The 11,826-nt window shown below is 36.9% G+C and overlaps 1 long non-coding RNA gene across 1 annotated transcript; it reads right to left on the bottom strand.

Annotated features, from left to right (window-relative positions):
- Window positions 1-1,016: 1,016 nt before the first annotated feature.
- Window positions 1,017-8,144, bottom strand: LOC137657102 (uncharacterized). The gene is made up of 3 exons (XR_011047109.1): window positions 7,953-8,144; window positions 1,324-1,444; window positions 1,017-1,135 (listed from the first exon to the last, which is right to left on the bottom strand). It is a non-coding gene; the product is annotated as an uncharacterized lncRNA (long non-coding RNA).
- Window positions 8,145-11,826: the final 3,682 nt, after the last annotated feature.

An 11,826-nucleotide genomic window follows, 5' to 3' on the forward strand; every position in this document is an offset into this window, starting at 1 on the left:
ATCCATACCTTTACTTTTTGCACTTCTAACATCACCGAAGCTCATTCCTGCAACCCACCATTGCCTGGTAACTATGTTTTCTCTTCAGTTAGTAGCCCCAGTCATGTGGACACAGCCTAAAACCTTGGTTAAATCACCTTCCTAACTAGTCTTAATACAATCAAACTCACTAGCCAATCCTACCTTATTTCATCAAAACTCTAATCCTAAATTAATCCTTTAATGAGTTCATTGTAATTTAGAAATATGCAAACTATTTTGATTCATTATATAAAAGCTCAATTAAATACCTTGAATCAGAATTCAATATAATGATTCGAAGTCCTAATGCAATCTAGGAACAAGCCCAGCCCACTTTAATGTACTGACCATGAAATAGTCCTTTTTCCAGTGGCAATCTACTCCTTCCTAAATACTCAAAATCTAATTCTACCCTAACTGTCAATCTAATCTCACCTTAATTCATATGCAATCCAATATTATCTCTAAGTCTTCAAATAAGACAAATCCTATCTCGATTCCTTACCTCAGAAACTTGAACTACTGTATCTTCATTGTCTTAAATCAGGAATCTGTTCAACTAAAAAAAGCCAACGTAGTATAAGAGAAAAAGAATCCTAGAGTAAATTAAAAACAAGGAAATTCATTCTTGGGTAACTAACCAATATGGATTCACCGTTAGGTAGATGTTAACCCTTTTACCCCCAGGCTATTTGGAAATTTCCAACCCTTAACCACCAGGGGTTATTTTTTATTCAAGCACATTTTGAGGTATATATTTTTCAAATTGCTCTAACAGCCTTAATTTTTGTCATAGAGAGGTCAGGTTGGTCTCATTCTATTGGAAAATGCCTGAATTTTTTCAAAAAATCATCAAAAAAATAAAAAGAAAATTGTAAATAGCAGTTTTTTGCAGGGACGTATCGGTACGTCCATGGGGGTAAAGGGATGTGTTTTGTGAAACGTACCAGTACGTCCTTTGGGGGCAAAAGGGTTAAACTAGAGCCATTGACTTACCAATCTTAAAGTAATCTATTGAGAAGTTCTCATCTTGATCCACAAACGAGCCAATCCAATTTTGATTTGTTTAAACCATCAATTTTATGTCTTCTATAGTACACAGCTCAAGCTTCACCTGCAAAAAAAATAAGCTTAGAAACTATCTGCATTGTCTTAAATCTGGAATCTGTTCAACTAAAATATACTGAAGTAGCATATGAAAACGACAATCATGTCGTAACCTACTAACAAGCAAATTTGGCCTTGAAAAAATATCATCAAATCATCATTTGATCAAAATCAAACTCCAAACCATAAACTTACCAATTTTAATGTACTCCATTGGGAAGATATTCTCATCTTGACTCATAAACTGGTCAATCCAGTTTCAATTTCCTTAAACCATCAGTTTTCAGTCTTTTATAGCTCATTGTTAAAGATGCACCTGCAAAAAAAAAAAAAAAAAATTCAATAAGCAAGATTGTATAATCTAAAAAATTTTAACTTTTTTTTTATATCAATAATGACCTTTTAAAAATTAACATTGCTTACTCGCTACCATTAATGGAATGCCTATTATAACTTTACAATTTTCTAAATAGTACCTGGATTTATCTAGTGATAGATTTTTTTTCAATAAACACTCCACTTCTATTCCATAAACATATTAAATAAGCAAATATCTGCAGATTCAACTATTTTCGGTACAATAAAACCGCTACTGTCCCTACCACCTGTGACTCCATAAGTGCGACATACAGATACAGATCTCTTGAAAATGAAGGAGCACAAGTCTCTATCTGGTAAGTACAGAAACCTCATGAAGGAAAAATTGTTAAGGTACAGCCGATAGAGAAGAACAACCCAAGTCATATCCCTCGGAACCGACCCAAAGGGCTAGCAGATAAGAATTCCACCAAAATGTTTCCACTGTATGTTGGGCTAATAGGGATCAGAAATGTGGTGCAGGTACTTGGTCTTAGTAGGGAGTGATTTCTGCTGCTGGTACTGTATGTTAGTAGCATCTGACTATACGAGCTCACGCTATGGTTGACGAAAACCTGGGGAAGACATTGTAGGGTAGGCACAGTTACTCCCTTCCAGAGGAGGAGTGTAACTCCCAAGAGAAGTATATACCTTTCCAAGGGAAGCATATTCCTTAACTAATGAGATAAGTGTGTGACTACTCCCCTGCAATCTCTGCAACATACGTAACTGTCAAAGCAGTGAGGTATGAGCTGTTATTTCTTTGTGGCAGAGGAGAATGGCTCTCTTAAGGCAAAGACCTTTCTCCTATGTCTCGGTGGAAGGTGGAAGTAACGACTACTGCTTGATCAACGAAGCTGGTTCAAGAACCGTTCAACTGCAATCAGTCAAAGGCAGTAGCTGTCATACTGGGCTCAACTTCTACCTTCTGCTGGGCAAATCAAGATACTGCTTCCTGGAGAAAGAAAGCTGCTTCCTAAGAGCCAGGTGTGTTTTACCCATACCACACCAGGAACAATGAAAGTCAGTATATAAACTCGCCCTCACCTGGCCCACTGTGTTGTTGCTTGGTGTCACGCAAGACCATTCAACTTCAACTGTTGCAATAGTTATAGCTTTTATAATGGGATCAAACTAACAATCCAGAATGTGCCAGTCAGCTGATGAGATCTCTCACTCCCTCCTGGAGATGAAGAGCATTCACTAGAAATCTTAAGATACTTCTTGTGAGATTTCTCCCTCGAGACATTTACTACTACTACTGCCTCCTCTTCTGAGAGGTGCCATAAGAGGAGAATACCAAAAGGGATGAGGATTTTGTAGAGGGGGAAGTACGAACTTGCATCATCTTCCCCTTGCCAACCTTTCCTGTTATCACGTTTCAGCAGTTCCTGACTAATAAGGAAGCAGTTCGCTACCCATCTAAGTTTCCTGATACAAGAACTAATGACCATTTCTCAGTTGATCAGCATTCCCAGGTAATCTGTCTTTTGTATGTGCAAGATATCAGAGTCTCATACTGCAAAGAGAGCGAGGACTACAGAGTATCTTGGAAGGGAAGAACCTCCTATGAGGTCTTTCCAAGAGGGACCGAGCAGGAACCTGGTTAGGTACTTGTGTAAACTCCCAGGGGAAACAGGAGGCTCTTTCAAGATGACCGAGGATGAAGAATTGTAAAACAGTTTTTGAACCCAACAGATCACCTAAAGCAAGAATTATCACTCTCTGGGGTATGAGTATGTTAAGTGAAATTCAACGTGAATGCGATCTGAAAAAGTACCAGCTCATCTGAAATCCTGACAGTCTTCATTAACCTATCTGTTATAACCTTGGTAAGGTTAGTATATTAAGATGTGATTAGTCCACTTATTCAGCTATATCACAATTGGTCTTAAAAACCTAATTTTTAAATAGCATTCCCACACAGATGATTGTATTGGAGTACTTAATATTTTAAGGGGGTGTCCTTGTCCTCCTAAAATTAGTTATGTATATGACCATGAGGTGTGGGTTTGACTGGGGAGTCAGCTGTTCTTACTAGTAATTATCCTTCCATATTCTTCTTATATGGGTACACTATTGGAAAGAGAGAAGAGAGGTATGATTGAATCATGAATTCTGTGAATCTTCTTATTTTAAGACAGGGTAGCCTCACTTTAGTAGTTTTATTCATAACCTCCGGCTTGGTTAACCATGAGGTTATAGGATATGGGGTATAGGATAGCCTGTCTTAGTGAAGTGAATATCTTAGATAAGTGGGTACTGTAACTGTGTTGTGATTCTATACGCAACTCATGCTCCTAAAGAGCTTTTTCCAGACGCTCTTCAGCTTCAAGCACTTCTCTTGGACACGCCTCACCCAAGCGCGTCTCACACTTTTGGTGAGCTTACAGTACCTCTTCCAGATGCATTTCACCTCTGTGCGCGTCTGACAAATTCTACTCCTAGACGCAACTCATCCCAACTTTCGGACGGGTTCACCTGCGAGTTTCTAGAAGTGCCTTGCCCACCCCATCTCAACCTAGTGTGGCTCTTCCCAAAGCATTTTGTCGGGTAGACAATCATCCAGATGAGATTTGTCATCTTCTAAAAGCATTTCTCCAGCATGCTCTTTTGTAAGATGGGCTTCCCCAGAGCGCTCTGCGGGTATCAATATCTTTGTAAGCCGAGTCTTTCTGAATGTGAAAAGCGTGGAGTTTCAGATGCACTAAACGCATGACCGCAGGATGTGTTTCCCCAGAAGGCACAAGGTGCGTCAACCCAAAGTGCTCTAGACGCTCTACAAGAACAAACTTGATGCTCTTGTCCCAGACACAAGAGACCTATCACCCCGGCACAAGCTAGGCACATCACACCTGATCGCTCTAAGCGCGTCATTTTTTAACACACTAGACATTTCTCCACATCGCTTCAGGTGCTCTTCATCAAGCAGAACCAGACGTATTAATCTTCACTATTCTTCTAATCCTGACTCGGACCAATATTCAAAATCTTGTTCAAACTGCAAGCGTCACCTGGACAGTTATAGCTACAATAGTAGTACCAACTTCTCTAGCTACTCTAAACACTCCTTACTGGAGCAGATTTCAGAACGTTCCAAGCATTTGTCTCGCCTACCAAAGATTGTTATTTTCCATGGTACATAATTCAGTAGAAGGATACTATAATTTCTTGCCAAAACATGAACCTTATATTTCGAAAGTTGGTTAACTTGTGATTTATGCATCTCTGACCATTACTGCTGGTGCAAACCGCAAGTTTTTTGTCGTTTTCTTACCCCTTATATAAAACTTATGGGGGGGGATCCTAGTGAGAAACCAGAAGTTTCTGGGTAGGGAGTCTCCAAAAATACAATATTACATAATGCATTCAAGGTAAATATGTAGAAATCACACTGAACTCTCGTGTTCTATTGTACAGTATACCTACAGTATTTAATTTTACTATCATTCTCATGTAGGAAAGAGTTTGTTGGTATAGGGGACAGGCTGTGATAATTTGAAGCTTCAATCTAGAGTAACTGTTGAGATTTGACCTAGATTATTGTAACAAGAAGTTTACATTAAGGTCATTGCCGAGTTTAGGTTGAACTGCAAGGTCAAGACCAGGTTAATCTTTAAGTTGAACTACAAAGTCAAGTCTCGAGTTCAACTGCAAAGTCGTCTAACTTAAACTATAAAGTCATGTCTAAGTTAAACAGCAACGTCAAAAGTTGCATTACGAAGTCAAGCTTAAGTTGAATATCGAAGTCTAAATTGAATAGCAAAGTTATTTACAGGCAAAATGGCAAAATAAAATCCAAGTTGCATTGCGTAGTTGTTTTGGACTCTTGGATGAATTGCCATGGCAAAGTCAAGACTAGGGTGAATTGAAGACTCCAGTTTTATTTAGAAATCAAGACTATGATGAATTGCGATATCAAATCTAGATTGCATAGCTAAGTCTAGTATAGACTATTCGAAATCAGTGTGAATCATGCAATAGGTGGAAGAACGTTTAGTTATGCTGCACCGGGACTCTTCAACAACCTTCCACTTGATGTCAAGAATAGCAAAAATGTGGCAGCTTTCAAGAAAAACCTAAAGACTTATCTTTTTAGAAAGTGTTATAATAGTGACCTGAAAACTATTAAGCCTGACTACAAATGCTAGCAAAATAACTGATAAGATACAGAGCAAAATATTAAATGGAAAGAAATAATTTTCACACACCAAGGCCCGCCTGAACAGACTTTAGTGTCTCATGGAGGGCGAGAAATAACCCGTAAAAGTAAAAGGAAGGAAGGCTAGGATGAACTGTCAATTCCAGGTTGGATTGCAAAGTCAATTCTAGGTTGAACTAAGAAGTCAAGCCAACATTAAGTTGCAAAATCAGGTTTAGGTTGAATTGCAAAATAGCTAAAATTGACTAGCAAGGTCAAAAGTTGCGCAGTAAAATCCAGTCCAAGTCAAACTACGATGTCGTCTAATTTGAAGTGCAATGTCTTTAGTTGAAGAGAAATGACAATTCTAATTTGATGTAAGATGTTAAATCAAGTTTAATTGCAATGCCAAGTAAAACTGAACTGTGATGTTAAGTAAATTCGAATTTTAATGTCAAGTAGCGTTCTGACAAAGTACAATTCTGATGTCAAGGTGCAACCAAGTTCCGAAGTAATAGTACAGATGAAGTGGTTTGTTAGGCTAATAAATGGTATACCAAGTTCAGTAAGGCTAGAGAGATCAGGCTTCCCTAGGCTGTCCTTACTGTTCACTTGTCTCAAAAAAAAAATACAAGGTTCTATTTCGATCGAGTCCAACTCAGCCATTAAAGCTTCCCAGTACAAAGGAGCTTCAAGTTTTTCTTTTTCATGAGCGAAGGGAGCACACAGCGAAGCAAAAACCATTAATATCAGACCGAAATCTAATGGTTTTTGCTTCGCTGTGTGCTCCCTTCGCTCATGAAAAAGAAAAACTTGAAGCTCCTATGTACTGGGAAGCTTTAATGGCTGAGCTTCAAGTTTTTCTTTTTCATGAGCGAAGGGAGCACACAGCGAAGCAAAAACCATTAATATCAGACCGAAATCTAATGGTTTTTGCTTCGCTGTGTGCTCCCTTCGCTCATGAAAAAGAAAAACTTGAAGCTCCTATGTACTGGGAAGCTTTAATGGCTGGGTTGGACTCGATCGAAATAGAACCTTGTATTTTTTTTTTTTTTTTTGAGACAAGTGAACAGTAAGGACAGCCTAGGGAAGCCTGATCTCTCTAGCCTTACTGAACTTAGTATACCATTTATTAGCCTAACAAACCATTTCATCCAGCCATTACTGGTTGCCAGTACATAGGAGCGTGATGTGCGAGCGAAGCGAGCGTACGCTGTAGTAATAACCATTAAGGACCATTGAAATCAGACCGAAATCTAATGGTTATTGCTAAAGCGTACGCTCGCTTCGCTCGCACATCACGCTCGTATGTACTGGCAAGCAGTAATGGCTGGGTGGTACTGTCTAAATATTGCCAAAGATAACTTTAAAATCTTTACCTGAGCACCAGCAAAATTATGTTAACACTGAAACCTCATGTTACCACTTTCGGTGCCTTTGTATTTCGTTGGAACAGACCGGGTGGAAACTATCAAAAGTTACGACTGTAAAACCACATTTTAAAAAGGAAAAACAACAGTATATAACCTAAGGTTCTGCACCTTACCTAACCTAGCAGCCATATCTTCACCTAACGTAAAGGCTACGACCCCTATGCAACCACACAATATACTGCCGTATCCTTAGCTTACCCTAAGGCTACATCTTAACCCGACGTTTACTTTGCCCCCGGCTTCATACCTGGCAACGTAACAGTTACCTTTTAAAAATTGTAAAACTAGCTTTATATTGGGTAAAATTACATTAACGGACAGGAAAACATTTCAAACAGAAATTATATGTTTTCCTCCTCTATAACTATAATAAAACCTCGGAGCCTTTGTACATTAGCGGCCAGTTCCTCCAGTGTGGATTAAAGATGGACATCAACTAACTTAAGTTTTCCCCCTAACCTGACCTACAAGCCGTGTCCTTACTTACCTAACGTGGGGGGGGGGGTAATACGCCCTGCAACCCTGTCGTATTCCAAGTAGGCCGTAATCATACATACAGGTGGCCGCTATCCTACATATACCCCAAAACCTCACTATTTCAGACCTAAACAAAAATTTCACTATATATAAAATCGATCTATCAAGTAATAAAACTTACAAATACCTTAATGACCATACGTATAAGAGCTATAAATAACTTTGGGCTATACCAAACCACAAGTTGTCCCCAAATTGAGGGGCCATTATCATTCAATGTAGGATAGGACCATAGCAATTACTTATTCATAAATTACCAATAGAAATATAAACCAAATTAATCAAAATCTCGTCAAGAATAATCAGAAATAACTAAAACAGCTTTATATTGAATAATCTGGGAATAATTACTATACCGGTCTCAAGGTGTGACGGCCTCTTGAAAACGTTAGCGTACTTCGTCATAGCAACTGTCAAACTGAGTATGAACTGTCAGTTGGAACTCTGCTGGCTACCAGTGACAACTGTAATTGCTTACAGTTAATTGCCAGTTAATCTGTTAGAAGAAATTGGGTTGTTTGTTTGAGTTTTGGATCCTAGCTGTTTACTCCGCAAAATAGATTTGCGGGCACTCTTTATCTCATAGTAGATAAGTGCAAAGCTTCTTAGCTTCTACTTACTACTGTAATTAAGTCTTTTTTTTACCTATACCATGAATGAATGAATGAATGAATGAATGAATTTACCTATACCATGAAATTAATAATAAAATACTTATCTTTTAATTTTAATTAATTCTACCTTGAAATCAGTTGGGATAATACCTTGCTATCACCAGTTTTGGTAACCTATTGTTATTAATTACAGATAGGACTTTTTAACTTCTTTCATATGCATTGCCCTACTTATGTGTTCAACCAAATCTCTGCAAGGATTTTGCAACATGCATACACTTCTGTCTTGTTTTATTAATGTCCTAATTTTGGCTATGGAAATAAATGCTCTGTATTATCTAAATTTGACCAACACTTGTTGAACTCCCAGGTTCCTAGTTCCTGGTTCCTTATTATCATATGCATTGCCCTACTTATGTGTTCAACCAAATCTCTGCAAGGATTTTGCAACATGCATACACTTCTGCTTTGTTTCATTAATGTCTTAATTTTGGCCATGAAAATAAATGTTCTGTATTATCTAAATTTGACCAACACTTGTTGAACTACCTGGTTCCTTATTGCTCACGGCGCAAAATAAGTTTGCGGGCACTATTACTTTATAGATAGGTGCAAAGCTTCTAAGCTTATTCTTATAATTGTAATTAAGCTTATTTTACCTTTACCGTGAATGAATTAATAACGAGTTTCTTAATCTTTAATTTCATCTCATTCTACTTTGAAATCAGAAAGGATAACACCTTGCTATCATCAGTTTTGGTAACCTATTGTGGTCAGTTTGTACTTAAAATTCTTCTTCATGCTGCATTGCCCTACATATAAATTCAATCAGATCCGTGCTAGGATTTTGCAACGTACCTATACTCCTGTCTACTTTCATTAACTGTCCTAATTTTGGGCTTTCGGGCATAAGAATAAATGTTTAGTATCTCCATCTTTGCACAGGTCACACAAATTATCTTCATATTTTCCCCTGAAATTTGCTTTTAAATTGAGCATATTCAATCTTGTCATCATTACAAGGATTGCCTTATCCGGATACATTTCTCTGATATGAGGCTGTGGGTCATTTCCTTCTATAAATCTTATTTTTTTCATTACTTTATTTTTTTCTTTAATAGTTTCTTCCATTTCTTCCCTAATTCTTTTCTTGATTTCTTTTTTTTTAGGGTCCTTTTCCTCCAACTGCTTATTTCTCCAACTTCCATCCCATAATTACTACAGATTTCTTCTATGCTCTTACTCCAGCACTTTCCATAAGGGTTCTTCAACTGAACCTCAGTTATCTCTCTTACTAGTCTTTTTTATCCGAGTTTATGATGTTATGGAAGAGCATTAATTTCTTTTATACTATTCTGCAGGACACCGGCCATATTCCTGTTTCTGCAAGGATGCCCCAATATGGAGTACTTGTAGGTTGTTCATACATATTTTTTATTCCTTATTATCTTATATTGAAGGTTTTCCAGATATTTCATACCATTATCTCTTATTTCACCCCAGGCTTCCACATTAATCAATATTGTTGGTACTACTATTGTTTTATATGTTGTTTTTCTGACTCCCAATGCCATCTTTCCTACGTTTCTCGTATCTCCATATTTTAGTATTTCTTGGGTCATAAATGCGACTCTGTTTTTATTTTTTACTGATACTCAATTCTTTGTTTCCCTTCTCTGTGTACCATTCACCCAAATACTTATATTTTTTAACTAAACTTACGGGCCCATTCTTCACTTTTGTTTTGATCTATATTCTTAACTAAACCTACTGGCTCATTCTTCACTTTTGTTTATATCTCCTATATTCTTTAACTCAACTTACTGGCCCATTCTTCACTTTTGTTTTGATCTATATTCTTTAACTCAACTTACTGGCCCGTTCTTCACTTGTTTTGATCTCCTATATTCTTTAACTCAACTTACTGGCTCATCCTTCACTTTTGTTTTGATCTCCTATATTCTTTAACTCAACTTACTGACCCATTCTTGACTTTTTTTTTTTAATCTCCTCTTCTTTCTTATTCTTTCTTTCGTTAATTATCAATACACCCAATATTTGAAGGTTGGCGTTGCTTGTGAACTTTTTTCAGGCTATGTCAATTACTTATAGCACATTCTATTCCTTGTTTCCTTCCTGTGGGAAACATATCTACAAATATCAGTGATTCAATTTCAATATATATTATCAACATATTTCGTCTATTTCTGTTAGGATTAACGCCAGACTTTCTATTATTTCTTTACCCATCATTTTAATCACAACATTGTTAAATCCTTGCCTGCCCGTTGTGTATTTGTCCTTCAGGCTTTTTATGATGGCTTCTACTTCTTGATAAGTTATTTTTCCCCCTTGCTGGATCTCACTCTGTCACTTTCTGGCAGTCATTCTTCAAATAAGTTGATTTATACTGAAAAGACCCCTTCTTCACTCTATGGATTATCTAGCTTAAATAAATCTCTGTAGAATTGCTCATATTCTTTCTTTATTTCTCCTACTTCCTCTTATTATTTCTCCATCCTTTCCTCTGATTGCTGTACTGTTGCAGGTTTGTTCTATCAACTTTCTTCTTGAATTCCCAGAAGGTTGCGCTGTTCATACTTCCTTTTGCTTCGATCTCTTCTACTTTCTTGATTATTCTTGAACCTTCCTCTTTTTTTCTTTTATGTATGTCTACAAGGCTCTCCTGTACTTTAATTCTTCTCTTGAACTCATTGTTTTCCTTGCCAAGATTAATATTTTTTTTAAAGATTCTTTTGTTTCATCAATTTCCTTAATTCTTTGGTCTTCTTGTTTTTTCTGTTTGTCTCTAATACTACATTTTCTTATTATTTCTTGCACTTTTTCTTGCCATTTTGAATATCCTAATCTTATATCACATTTTCTTTGGCAACCTTTACTAGTTCTTTCTTATCTTTGTGGACTTTTAAATGGATTTTTCTTTCTTGTTTAGGATCAACAACTTTCTCTTCCAATTTCCAGGTTCCTCGTTACTCTCCCAACACTATTGTGATTGTGGACACACTATTAGATGAAGCGTAGTAGGTGCAAAGTGCTGCAATCTGCAGAAAATAATAAAATTCATTATCATTAAGTTACCTCATACACACACAGCGCAGCGTGCATACGTTTACTTCTCAATTCTAGGACCTTTCCACTATACCGGACAACCTCTTTAGTCGAGGTTTCTAAATTCCATATTTCTATGTTATTATTTCTAAATTTCCTTAACTCCTTACAGTTAAAAATGTGCCCAGTAGTATCATATCCTCTGCCTCCCTACACAACATACAAAGCCTATCATTATCATTTCCTGTGTCTATAATTTTCTTTTAACTCTAGCATATTTAACCTTGTTTTCATAACTAGTACGCCCTCATTAGTATTAAGTTCTATGTAATCTCTTCTACCATTACTATTCACAGACCTCAGTTTAGTCATCTTTGCTTTCTTTTCTGCTATTTTTCTTTCAATTTCATTTGCCACTTTACTTTTAATTTGTTTTTTGGGTTCTTGCTTTTTATACTTTCTTACTTCTTTAATTTTGATATCATATTTATTGCTCTCTTTATCCTTGTTCCTGATTGCTCACTCCGCAAAATAAGTTTACGGGCAC

This window comes from Palaemon carinicauda, chromosome 18 (assembly GCF_036898095.1).
Source record: "Palaemon carinicauda isolate YSFRI2023 chromosome 18, ASM3689809v2, whole genome shotgun sequence".
Classification (NCBI taxonomy): domain Eukaryota; kingdom Metazoa; phylum Arthropoda; class Malacostraca; order Decapoda; family Palaemonidae; genus Palaemon; species Palaemon carinicauda.